The 14,346-nt window shown below is 38.7% G+C and overlaps 1 protein-coding gene across 31 annotated transcripts in view; it reads left to right on the top strand.

Moving 5' to 3' along the window:
• The first annotated feature begins 7,285 nt into the window (after window positions 1-7,285).
• Window positions 7,286-14,346, top strand: part of SORBS2 (sorbin and SH3 domain containing 2) — a 212,118-nt gene continuing 205,057 nt past the window's right edge. For 8 of the 31 annotated variants that reach the window (XM_055567344.1, XM_055567351.1, XM_055567347.1 and 5 more), the window contains exon 1: window positions 7,825-8,943. The gene's annotated coding sequence lies outside the window, so the exon portion shown is untranslated. Of the gene's footprint in view, window positions 8,944-14,346 lie in introns of all 31 variants that reach the window. The other 23 variants (XM_055567356.1, XM_055567354.1, XM_055567355.1 and 20 more) reach the window with 16 other exon arrangements.

The raw sequence follows: 14,346 nt of genomic DNA on the forward strand, positions 1-14,346 counted from the left end.
ACAGGCTGTAGTCATTTTTCTCTGGCTCCCTGGGCAAAATTGTACCTAAGAGCAAGTCCCATTGTAACGTAACTACTTGAGTCACTTGAATTTTCCTCTCTCAGGAGGAGAGCTGTAATTTAGTAACCTGATATCGGATGAGGTTCTTGGCAGGGAGTACAGGTTAGAGGGATGTTTGTTGCATTGCATAGAGGGGCAGCCATGAAGGAAGATACAGTTAACCCAGGACTTCACCAGCCCGTTCATTCGTTCAGCCATCATGTCTGTTTCAGGGTGCCAGGTGCTACGCTAAGCAACCGAAACAGGGCGATGATGAAACAGACACGATTCCTGTTCTGATGAAGTTTATAATCCCGTAGGAACTGGGGTGCCCCAGGGCCCTGTCTGTGAGCAGCATTACTTTCAAAAGTCCAGTTGTAGAAACCTTGAAGGAAAATGTGACTCTTTCCTGAAAGGGCCACCCTGAGCTGGGTCATATTATCTTATTTGATCCTCATCAAAGTCCTATGAGACACTCAGGGGATACAGTCACTTCACCCAATTTATGAAAGAAAATCCACCAAGGTCCCTCATATATCTTACACTTGACTCATGTCATTGCCTTGGTTTATAGACTTTTTTTTTTTTTGTCTTTCCTTCATCAAGGCCTCTATATCTTTCAAAATATAGTTTAGGTATCAACTCTTTATCCCTTCTCTGGTAAAGTTGGTATGAAATGATATTCTGTGCTAATTTAAACCCACAAGGACTGTTTACAGAGTTAATCGTCTTCCTTTGATGTAGAAATGGCCTAAAAGGTGAACATTCTATCCAACTATCATTTCAAGGGAACTATCTGGCAATTAGGACTTTAGACAGCATGAGAAATGAATTCTGCTCTGGGTAGATTTGGTAGAATAATTACCATTCTGGATTACAATTCTACCCTGAAAAAAGCTGGATGGAGCTCCCATCCAGTGTTCTGTGTGCATGCTTGCTAAGCCGCTTCAGTCATGTCCAAGTCTTTGTAACGCCATGGACTGCAGCCCACCAGGCTCCTCTGTCCATGGGATTCTCCAGGCAAGAACACTGGAGTTGGTTGCCATGCCCTCCTCCAGGGAATCTTCCAGGCCCAGGGATAGAACACGTGTCTCCTGGATTGCAGGTGGATATTTTATCACTGAGCCACCCAGGAAGCCCCTGCAAGGGCACACAGGTTGTTTATTTCTTCTAGCTGTGTATGCCATCCCTGGGAGGCTTTCAACCGTGCATCTACTAAGTCTAGCACATTTTGTCCCTATGGTTTTTAGTTTGTTTTCAACATTTTTCTCATTTGTTATCAAACACTTGGATCCTAAAATATGTACTAAATCATGTATTACTCAGACCTCATTATTTGTTCACTCTGATGAATAAATCTTACTGAACAGTTACATCAGAAAAAAACGTCTAAAGGGCAAAGGGCAACCCCTGCTAATTTGCATTCCTCTGAGATTTGTGTGTTTGGTGGCTGAGGGCTTTGGCAACTGCCTCTTCAGAGCACGCAGGGCCTGCCAAGTTTCACCTCATGCCTCATGATTTGTTTCGGTGGCTCAGGTGAAACCAGCGGCATTTGTTTTAGAGTGCTTCTCTCCGGGAGTTGTTTGCCCAGGCTGATGGGGCTTCGTTACTAATTCAATAATGTGGTGACGCCTGAGCCCATGGTTTGCTGTGGGGTCGGGCGCTGTGCCACGTAGCCCGTAGGTACCCGGGAGCCGCTGTCTCCACAAGGAAACAACTGGAGGTGGAAAAGCTCCCTCGAGAGACACTCTGTTCATCTGGTCAGAGTGCCTCTCAGAGAACAAAGCCTGGCCCCTTGTAGGAGAGCAAAAGCCACCAGCCGCCTCTTTCTAGGTAGCTTTTCAAGCTTATCATTATGAAGTACAAACAGTCAAATTCTTTGGGAGCAAGTGCAGCCTTTGCTATATGGGGCTCGACGAATCTCTCACCCTGTGGGCTTAATATTAATAAAAGCCAAGGGTGCTTTTCTTTGTGGGTGAGGAAAGGCAGGAAGGGGGAGCAAGCACGATGTATTTGCTTGGGGTGGGGGTTACCAGGGCTGAGGGACTGGTGGGTGTGGAAAGTTCGTTGTAGATTAGGTTTTTACTTTTGCTATTGGCTAACACTGTTTCTTCCCCCCACCTGGTACTGATGCATATTAATGGACATTTTCAGATAAAGTCACACTTGAAAGCACCTACAATTAAAGGTATCTGCAAGCCCAGAGCTTGAGAAACCTGAAATGCTTCAAACAACATTGTTATTATTAGCCAGTCAAGACCATGTTTTCTGTATTTAAGCCTGGCCAAATCTTCTTTCTGTACCTTCTGTTACAGTTTCCTCTTTCCTCTTCATGCAGAGGGGATACAGAATTTCTAGTGGGTTCTTAGAACTACCAATGGAATTTACTTCTGTGGTACACATATGGTATTTTTGTGTTAACAGATTTCACTTTATATTCAGCTTTTAAAAACATTTTTACGTAGCTGATATTTATATTCTTATCATTTGCCCTCTAGTAAGGTTTTGTTCTTCTGTAATCATTTTCTCATTTGTAATTCAGTCAGTAAGTGGATGTCCATAAAGCCTTCACTCTGCTGGGTTTGTTTGGTTTCAGGTACCTCTGATTTATCAAGGTCATTCTGGATCCTTATCAAGCTTAGACTTCCTCAGAGGATATGAAGGCATTGATTAATAGCCTGTGAGTCAGTTGGCTTCCCAGCATATATTTCTTGGAGAATGGAAGTTTAGAAATAAATCCCATTTGCTTAACAGAGGTACCCCAAGCCTCTTTCTAATCCCATCCAGGGTAGTTGTCACACTTCCCATCTTGGTCCCACTTAAAAGCACATTTTTTCATGTTATTGCTAACATATCTAATTATGCAAGATTTAGTAAGATTCTTTGGCATATTCTCTGTGTTGCTAGGAATTAGAAAATTCAGTCTAAGCTTTATAACAGTCTGTACTATCCCATTAAACAAACCATGCTCAAGTTCTGTTCTCTTAGTTGTACAAAGAGCTTCTTTGTTACAAGATGGGTTCCCTTGGTAGACTGTCACCCAGCTGCAGAGGCTGGGGGGCTTGGTATGACTGCAAAATACTGCTTCAATCAGCAGTGATCTTGCTGAATTTTTACAGCAGTGAAGGAACCAGATTAAGAAGGATTTCTATATGGGAAACAAGGGATATGTGGCTTATTATCAGGGTGTAGGAAAGCAGTAAATGTAGAGACACAACAAACTTCTCTGAAAGTACAGAATGTTTCTAATACTCTCTACCAAAGTAGCCTCTTCATAACACTAATCATTATCATCTTAGTCTAGAACTTAATAACTTTAGTTTTAACTTTGTCTCTCATCAAGTAATTTTACCTTAAATCTGTTTTTGTTCTAAACACTTGTTTTATTTCATTTTTTTAAACTTTTATCTTAAAAACAAATAACTTCAAACTTACAGAAAAGTACAAAGAATAATAAAATAAACTGGAATACCCTTCACCTAAGATTCACTAGGTGTTAGTATTTTGCCACATCTGTGTTAGCCTTCGACAGATGGATGGACAGATGTGTACATAGGTTTACATAAATCTAGTCGCCATCTATTTTATTTAGTTTTTATTTTTAGTATTTATTTTTTTATTTGGCTGTGCTGGGTCTTAGTTGCAGCATGTAGGATCTAGTTCCTCAACCAGGGTTCGAACCTGGGCCCCCTGCATTGGGAGCTCAGAGTCTTAGCCACTGGACCACTAGGGAAGTCCCATTTTTTATTTGTAATTGGAGAATAATTGCTTTACAATGTAACGTTGGTTTCTGCCATACAACAATGTTAATCAGCCATAAGTATACATATGTCCCTATCTGTTCTTATAAGTGGTAAATTGTACCATGAACATGCATACATAAGATGGATACATTAAAAAAAAAGACAAATATATTAACTATTACGCATTATTATTCTTTCTGCTGAACCATTTGAAAGTATGTTGTAGAGTCCATGGCCCTTTACCCTAAGTACTTCAACATATGTTTCCTAAGAACAAAGACATATATTTTAAAAAACATACTATAATACAGAATGGGAACAACACTATTAAATATCACAGAGTACATATTCAAATGCATGAATTGTCTCCAGAGTAGACTTTATGGAATCTTTTTTCCTGATCTAGTGCCCAATCCAGGATCACACGTGGCTTTCAGTCTGTCTCCTAAGTCTCCTTTTATCTGCATCAGCTCCTCAGACCTTTTATATTCATTTTTAAAGACACTTATTGTTTTCTTTCTAATTTTACAAGCAATATATGTTCATTGCAGACAACAGTTTCTCACCATTTCTTTTTCTTTAATGATACTTGCCATTTTAGAGATAAAAGTAACAGTAATCTTGAAAGGCACTTTTGCTGACAACATTTTAAAAGGGGAATGTGATTTATATGACATTAGATTTTGTTTTAGAAAATCATTCTTCATATTGTAGTGTGGCAGTATACACACTTATACTGAAAAAAATTTCAAAATTAGAAATGTGGATTTTTACTCACATTCTTCATAATAAAAACCAAAACAATTGGCAGTGAATTACTGGTTTCCCTTTATATAGGATAACTTATTAGCTATTAATTAGGTACCAAATTTAATTATAATGTTTGCTGCTGCTGCTGCTAAGTCGCTTCAGTCATGTCTGACTCTGTGCGACCCCATAGACGGCAGCCCACCAGGCTCCCCAGGCCCTGGGATTCTCCAGGCAAGAACACTGGAGTGGGTTGTCATTTCCTTCTCCAAATTATAATGTTTAAATATATAAATTTAAAAAATATTTTTCACGGACATTTTGTTTAAAATTCTACGCTAAGACAACAAATCTCAATAGAGAAAACAGGCAAGAGCTATGAACAGGAAATGAATGGAAGAGGTGACTCAAAAGACCACTGAACATGAAGAGAAGGTCGATTTCATAAGTAAAGAAATGCAAATTAAGACAACAATAAGTGACTGCTTTGTACCTATTATATTGGCAACATTTTGAAAGCCATATGATGCCAAGGGTCCCTACTCTAGCTGGCATTGGAATCTGATTTAGGGCAGGCCAGGTATACAGTTACTAGCAACTTATGATGTATCTCATCTGGCTCAGAAAGATGAGCTGGGAAAATCCTATTTGTTTCTTGGGACTCTGTATTTAGCAATGAGCAAGTTAGAAGGGAGAATAAAAGTCAGATGAGGCAGAGCAGAGCCAGAGGGCCAGAGTGATGTGTCCGGCAGTCAGAGCAATGAGAGGAGAGGCTTGGGGCAGGTGGTGAAGCCTGATTCTGCAAAGAACACAGCACCCCACCACCCACCTCCCCATCCCCCGCTGCACGGAGTGATTTATAACAACTAACAGAGGGGCCATGAGGGACACCATGGGAGCAAAATGATCCATCTCCGTTCCTGCCAGCTTCCCAGCTCCTAATCCTGTGCAGCTTCGGGTACTCTCTAGCTCTCTCCTTCAGTGGAGTACAGTGGGGGTGTATTGGGGCAAGAAGACAAGACAAAAGAAGACCTTGATAATTTAAAAGGAAAATGACGTCAAAGATGCTTAAACTTAGCTAAACAATCAATCACATGTGAAGGTAGAATAAAGACATTCTTGAACAGGTAGTGAGAATCCACCCTAAAATACCAGATGAATTCAGGATGTTTCTTGATAATTTTTTTTAATGCCAACATTTAATCAAAATCACTTAAATTTTTCTGAAATCATAGTAAGTTAGTAATGCCTGATATTGAAAAGATGAATTAAAACCCAGACTTTACACTAGCCAGTCTTTCAACATCTGTTCAGACACTGTTCTAGGTTGTCACTAAAAGTATATTGAAAAATTAGAATATTCTAAGTATGATAAACAAGACGTAGACCAGGTTGGCCTCAGGGTGTTGAAGGAGCAGTATAAGAGTTAGACAGGAAAGGAAAACAAACTGTGGAAAATTCTGAAAGAGATGGGAATACCAGACCACCTGACCTGCCTCTTGAGAAACCTGTACGCAGGTCAGGAAGCAACAGTTAGAACTGGACATGGAACAACAGACTGGTTCCAAATAGGAAAAGGAGTACGTCAAGGCTGTATATTGTCACCTTGCTTATTTAACTTATATGCAGACTACATCATGAGAAATGCTGGGCTGGATGAAGCACAAGCTGGATTCAAGATTGCAGGGAGAAATATCAATAACCTCAGACATGCAGATGACACCACCCTTATGGCAGAAAGTGAAAAAGAACTAAAGAGCCTCTTGATGAAAGTGAAAGAGGAGAGTGAAAAAGTTGGCTTAAAGCTCAACATTCAGAAAATGAAGATCATGGCTTCTGGTCCCGTCACTTCATGGCAAATAGATGGGGAAACAGTGGAAACAGCGGCAGACATTATTTTTGGGGGCTCCAAAATCACTGTAGATGGTGACTGCAGCCATGAAATTAAGACACTTACTTCTTTGAAGGAAAGTTATGACCAGCCTAGACAGCATATTAAAAAGCAGAGACATTACTTTGCCAACAAAGGTCCGTCTAGTCAAAGCTATGGTTTTTCCAGTAATCATGTATGGATGTGAGAGTTGGACTATAAAGAAAGCTGAGCACCGAAGAACTGATGCTTTTAAACTGTGGTGTTGGAAAAGACTTTTGAGAGTCCCTTGGACTGCAAAGAGATCCAACCAGTCCATTCTAAAGGAGATCAGTCCTGAATGTTCATTGGAAGGACTGATGTTGAAGCTGAAACTCCAATACTTTGGCCACCTTATGCGAAGAGCTGACTCATTTGAAAAGACCCTGATGCTGAGAGGGATTGGGAGCAGGAGGAGAAGGGGACAACAGAGGATGAGATGTTTGGATGGCATCATGGACTCTATGGACATGAGTTTGAGTGAACTGCAGGAGTTGGTGATGGACATGGAGGCCTGATGTGCTGCAGTCCATGGGGTTGCAAAGAGTTGGACACGACTGAGTGACTGAACTGAACTGACTGAAGTATGATGAACAAGACATTGACCAGGTTGACCTCAGAGTGTTGATGGAGCAGTAGAAGAGTCAGAAAAGAAAGGAAAACTGCTAATAATCTAGAGCACATGACAAGGATGTAACAGTAGTGGCAGATTCCAGGTACAGTGGGGGCACAGAGAAGACCACTGCAAATCCACCCAGGACTGTCTTTAGGGAGGGGGTCTATTTGAGCAAGGGTTGGAAAGGTACAGTAGGAAGCAGACTGGGATGCAGGCAGAAGATTCTGGGGGAATGGACTTGACAGAGAAGGCTTTGGAACATCTGCAAGGCGGGGGGTGGGGGGGTGGGTAGCGGAACACAATACTTAAAAAACAGTAAACCGATGACTACCAGCAAATGAAGGAAGTATCTGTGCTTATAAGTGCAAAGTATCAATACAACTATTCCAATCAAGGTGCTAGAAACAAAAAGAAACAGGATGGTGTCTTGAAAGTATGTCAAATAGAATATGACTGGTGACAGTATTGAAGGGTGGGGATTTTGCAGAAAGTATAAATGGTTAATGGTGTGTATTACGGGAACTTCCCGGGAAGAGGTGAAATTTTAAGGAAGTGTGGGATGAGAGCCATCTAACTGAGGAAGTAAAACTATTCCTGCTTCAAAGGTAGTTTTAAAGCAAAAGAGTCTTAATTTGGTTTTGATTTTCTAGAGTATTTTAATACTACAAATAAATTATAAGTCAGTTAAAGAGTCATTTTCCACAGGAGACAATAGGAATTTTTAGAATTTTATTTTAAAGTTTGTAGTACAGAAAAGTGTATTAAAGTAATTAAATACATGGAATCCATAAATAACACCTCATTAAAATATCCCAACTGGTTTGGTTATTTGGGCCACATATAATGAGTCAAAGGGCTCTGTTTCAGCTGAGGGGCTACAAGATTATCATTGAAAAACAGAAAGTACTGATATAACTACCCATATTTGCCAGTCTCCTTGAGGCTATGAGGAAGGTAGACCCCATTTTGACAATGGTTTCAATTACTGTTGCTACGGTGATTTGCATGTTATTAACCTGGATAGACACAAATCTATGTATTGAGAAGGGCTTTCCTGGCTCAATTTCACATGACTCCGATAACAGAAGTTCCTCCTGAAAGCTGAAAACTCAAGAGCACTTGTACCAAGTGTGAAATATTGAGAATGATCACAGAAGCTACCCTCCTCCCAAAATGATGAGTTCGATGAAAAGAAATTAGCAAGCTGTGTCGGGGCGCCGCACGTGATCAGCCGTGCCTGCTAAGTCTGTCTGTTGGTTGTTGCTATGGCTACGAAAAGCCAGTGGAACCCAATGAGCTGTCTGCAAGCAGTTGCTGGGAGGACCAGCCATTTTACTTATGGAAAACAGGGTGGCATATTCTGCCGAGCTTTACCCTGGAAGGAGCATTTAAAAAAAAAAATCTATTTGAGGGAAGAGAGAAGCAGTGGGCATATTAGTATACAATTAGCACGGCCAGGCATGCCTGCCAGCTGCCGTTTGGACAAGCTGTTGACTGCTTTTCCTAGTAGCTGATCTGAGAACGTGGAATGCAAGGAGATAACACTGCCTATCTGCTATCACACAGCAGGAAAGGTTTTTGTCTTGGGAAGGCTCGCCTGGCCTGCAGTGTTATCTCGGCAGCTCTCTAGCTGCTTACCCTGAAAACTACTGACCCCGCAGGAGGTGTTTCCGGCTGCAAACACCGGTCCGCTGCGTGGCTGTTGCGTATGAGTGGCAGGTCTGAAGAAGCAGGTGTGTGCTCCGATGGGCACTGGACTGTAACGCGGGCGGACGCGCTCGGGTTTACCTGCTTCCTGTTAACAGATTGTTGGCTCAGAGAGCATCTGCCTGCACACTGAGGCCGAGGCTGAGAAGGAGGGTCCCCGTGTAGCCACTTGACTGACAGAGGTAAGCCTTTTTGTCCTTTCTCCAGCACAGCATAACAATAACTCTGGGCAAAACTTCACCTAGACGTTTACATTCATTGTTGGTTCTTTGGCTTTACCAAGGCAACACACACACAGACACATACACACACATACACACACATAAAATAGTGTCAGACAGAATTTTTTTAGTAAAAGTTCAGGTTCTAGAAATCATAGCGATTTTTAAAAAAATTCCTAATGCCTTGGGGTTTCAGATAAAAATTTGCTGTTCTAACACACCATGATGGCTTGTCCGTTTGGACAACCTTCATAATCAACAAGCTTTCTCCTTTAGAAACAATGGAGGCTTTTATAACCTGCGCTTTGACATACATTAAGACAATTACATTGAAAATCAGGGCTGGAAAACTGTGAAGCATTTATTTTTAAGCCTCTGAAATGATGTATTTAACTCTTAACACACCTCTATATACATTTACATTAAGGAAGTCTGTTCCCTATGTAGGTCATAACAGCCAGTGCATCGTGTCCCCTGCGTACTCTGAGCAGAGTCTTGGTGAACTGTTTGATTTAGTTGGGGGTAGTTGTAAAGCAAATAGTGTAGGTATTGGAAGCTGCTCACACGTCCTCCCTGAGTATCATGCATGCCACGCTAGCCCAGAACACAACACCCTCATTGTGCGCCTTAGCTTGGAATCCAGGCAAAGAAAGGAAGTGAATCGCTGCATTGAGTTCAAGCACATCATTACTATGTGACAGTAAAACTTCTTTTATTGCACAACTTTTCTCACAAGCAGATAGGTTTCAGAGAGAGAGAGAGTGAAACCAAAAACACAACACTCCTCTGACAGATGTACTAATATTTGCAGTGGATGTTTGCTATCCATTGCTACATGATAATAGCACAGATTTTGAATTGCAGTAGGAATTGCTCCTTACTGAGTACAATCTCTTAGGAACAAAGCTGTTACTGTGGGTTGAAATTGGTCAGTCAAATCGAAATTCCTGGTAAGGAAATGATCAAATAATGATTAAGTTCTATTTCAGCAACATTTCAGTTTTAGGTAAATCAGTTCTGTTGGTGTATCGGAAAATGTCAGATCATTTACAATGCTATAGAAAATATTTAAGGAAAAATATTGTGTTGAAAATGTTGAATAAAAACCTGTAAGTGCTAAAGATGAAATCTACCATGAAGTGTAAAATACATAGGATCTGAGATCTACCTCTACGAAATATATCTTTATTTGCTATCCTTTTACCCAACATGTGAATGACATAGGATAAACCTTTTAAGTATGATAATATAATTTTCATAGTTATGTATGAGTGTACATCACCTGTTTCACAAATAGAGCAATGTCATTATGCCCTCAGATAACAGAGTTATAGAGCACAAGGAGAATAGTTTAGAAACTTCTGTTCTAAATGTCACCAATAATCAAGATACAGAAATATTAAAAAAAAATTCAAGATATAAGCAATCTCAGTCCAGAAAATCATCTCCAAACATTTAACGATAAGAGCTCTAACTAGGAATATTGTTTGTTTGTGTGTGTGAGACAATGTATAGGATAAAATAGTGAGGTGATAGCGTTGTACTTCACTTATGTTTAACTTTCAAAGCAAAGTTGAACTAACAGACTTAGTTTTGAGTCCAATTTTATAAATAACATCAGCCAAGAAAGTCTGCTATAGCAAAAGGAAAGGTGGGAAAAGTCTTTCATCAACTTAATTCCTGTTGAAGCTTTGCATGGCAAAAGGAAGTAACACAGTGAAAAGCCCTGCAGCAAGAGAGGATCTTTTATTAGATTTTTTGGTGGGATTTTTTAGAAGAACCGGGTGTGACATACCGAAGGTTGTCTCCTGTTGCCTTTGCATGGCACCATATGTGACAGGAGTCAGACTCTGGGAAGAGGGACGCACAGACTTTATCCCTGTGCTTTCTTCCCCTATGTTAATAACCTTTGAGGTGATGTGCTCTGAAAGATTAGCAGTCTAGGTCTGCTACTGCACAGCACATCTGCATAGTTACCAATGCAACAATTTTGAGAAACAGGCACAGAGATGCAAATCCCAATCTTCCAAGACTCCGCAGCTTTTACTGTTTTCCGCTACTTCCTAACTCACCTGCTAGCAATAGCAAATACTTTGTAATTCCCCAAATTCACTATTCCAAACTTTGGCAAAGCCTGTCTCCTCTGTATAGATTTTTTCTTTAAATCACCCCCAACAGCGGCAGCCACCTGCCAGGCACCCTTCAAAATCCAGCTAGAATGTCTCCCCTGACACTTCCTCACCTTCCCCTTCAGCTTCATCCGATCTTATGTCCGTAGTCCTGCCCACTACACCCGGTTACACTTGTCTCTGCTCAAGGACTTCCAGAGTATCACTGACCTCTGAACCTACTTGGTCGAGTGTCTAGAACTTGGCATTCTGACATTGTACTGATAACCTCGACTTCACTGTTTTCCTGTTAGTTACCATAAATATGGGCTTGATCTCAAAACGGAAGTCCTATTATCGATTATACTGCATTTGATCAGAGAAACTCAAAACTAAGAACAGCAATGAGCCTTTAATTTCCCTGATTTCAAATTGTAGCTTCAAGATCACAATTTAATAGAAGGAATACATGTCCTGTAATACATCAGAATTTGCTCAAGGAAAATTTTACAATATGTAAGTTTTAAATAAAACCAACTTAAAAGCTTTAATATCTAGAAGATACTGTTTTTCTACTTGTAGCTATTATAGAATTTGCAGGGGAAAATAAGCACCATAAATATCCCTATAAGAAATATGCTCTAAAATCAGGTCACTTAAAATTAATGTTGAATTGATGATGATTAGTAGTTGATTATAAAAGTGTTAGTTATGGAATTGTTTTCCATACTAAAGTCAGAGGAAAGTAGAGGCCATGAACTGGGAAGATACCAAAGGATTAATGCCTACAATAGCAGAATTTCTTTTGATTTTCCATGCAAACCTGAAAGGTTACAGGTAATAACTAGTTACATTATAATTTTCCATAACTTGAGTTCCTGGGTGATGGAGAGAACTGTTACACTCTTGTACAGGTATGCGTTTGGTTATAGAGACGTCCCACTCTTTTTTCTATATTAGATGGCATGATTGTTATTTTTTAAAGCCTAAATTTTTATGGTCTTTTATGGAAAATTTATCACAGTGTTGTAATAAAAATAAGAATGCATCAAAAGTTACATTAAAAATGAATAAATATATAATCCCTCATCTCTAAGATACCTAAAAAGAAAAAGTTGGAATTAATATAATATGAATTCTTGTACTTTATAAAGTAGCAAAGATTAGGGAATTTAAAATATCCAAATGTTTGTAATTACTAAGCCAAATATTTAGGAAGCCACCTAAATTCATATTTTATATTTTTTACACTATTTTCCAGCATTGAACTTTATAATCAACGTAAGATATATAGTAACTCTTAAGTATCTTGCTGTCCTTTAAAGGCTTATTTTTACTATCTTCTAGCTGTTATTAATGTATAGCATGCTAATTAAATAATAGCTAAAGTTGAAATTGGTTCTAGTCGTCTTAAAGACTAACCATGCTTAATCAATTATTTTATATTGTATATAGTAATTAGATTTCAGGAAACATGATTCCATAGTATTTCTGTATCATTTTTAAGATTTTCTTTTTTAAGTAACTAAGTTGAATGTCAACATATTATATGTATGTATGACATATAAGTATGTTGACATTCAAATGAAATGAGGGCACTCCTTGCATTTTTTAATGAAGTAATGTAATATTTAATTGTATTAGATAATTTTCTAAAAGTTCCTCAAATAATTTCATAATAGATGTCTGTTAAATTCTAAATTGTTACTGCAAAGAATTATATGGAGATTTTCAAGATGTCTTTATATTTCTGAGAAAGTTAAGACATACATACATTTAGATATAAGGGAACACATCTATAATTAATTGAGTTCTAAATATTGATGGATAAGAACCCTCATTCCAGATTAAGCTTATTTAAGATGATCTTATTTGATATATGACAGAGAATCATCAAAAAGAGGGTTTTATTTGGAGTTTCAGCAACATGATATATCCGTATGAAACTGTATTATACTTTACCCTACTCTTCAAAACAGAAGTTTTGTCAACCAAGAATTTAGTCAAAAAGACAGTGGTTTCTTCTTCCCCATACAGGTCTGGTATGATATAGATCCAGGATTAATTTTGCACCTTTGAAAAGCATTATTTGAGCCAAAATCCAGAAATCTTTCACTTTTCCTAACTCTAAGCAAAAGTCTCACTTTCAAAGAAAAATTTCCTACCTCAAAAAAAAAAAATATCTAGCCATACTCTCGCTATATTTCCTAATTTTTTCTATCCACGTTAGAATTTAAGAAAATTTTATTTTTAATAAGAACATTATTTAAAAGTTTTAGTTATATTTTGGGTTTTTAATGTGCACTGTTGCTTACTTTTTAAAATTTTGACTTTTTAAGTAAACTAGACATTCAGTTCTAACTTTCCTTTGAGATGTCTTCTCAACAGCTGGTGTAAATTACACACCAAAAAGACTTTCTTATAATGAATCTTATCCTCTGCTTTAAGTAGGAAAGTTAATCCAACCAATTAGAAATACTTGTTCTTTTTTGATTTCTTTTCCTGATAAATTTTCAGGAATGGCTGAATGTGAGGGGCAGAATAAACCTCTCAGGCTCCAAGCCTTCTGACCGTCTGCTGAATTTGGTGTCTTCTAGAGACAAATGTGGCTTTAAGGATCAGCCAAAAGGAAGCCAAACAAATTGTACCAAAAATAGGCTTCTAATCAAGAGCACTTGTTAACAAAAATCCCTAAGAGTCCAGGCAGGGAATAGTATAAAGAATGGAAACTTTTTTAATGTATCTACACAAATATATGCAAATGAGACAATCTAAGGAAACACTGGCCATGTTGCAGAAAATGTATTAGTATAAATGTTCATTCTATCTGCCTCTATAAAGTCGCTGTCGCTACTTCTAGTCAGAGGTAATTATCTTCTTCGGAAACATTTAGTCCTGCGCGGAGGTGGCAGATCGAAACAAACATGCTTAAGCTTTTGAGTATGTGAGGACTCATCCTCCACCTGTGGACACATCAGCTACTTCTGTCTCTTTGGTTTCTTTTGCGATCAGATCTTAATGTTTAATAAGGTTTTCCTTCACTTTACACGTTAACCAAAAAAATTTAAGAAAGCAACGCTTGGTTGTTTGCAAGCGAGCTTTTTCACAGATTATCAAGATGTCTTCACACATCAAAAGATTTCAAATTTCTGTGCTACAGTTAACAAAGGGAAAGAGATTAGATAACAGTTTCAGTTGTTCTTGTGCTAACCATGTCATCTGGTGAACTGTTTGAGCACTTTCTGAAACAAGCACA

Source organism: Bubalus kerabau, chromosome 2 (genome assembly GCF_029407905.1).
Source record: "Bubalus kerabau isolate K-KA32 ecotype Philippines breed swamp buffalo chromosome 2, PCC_UOA_SB_1v2, whole genome shotgun sequence".
NCBI lineage: Eukaryota > Metazoa > Chordata > Mammalia > Artiodactyla > Bovidae > Bubalus > Bubalus kerabau.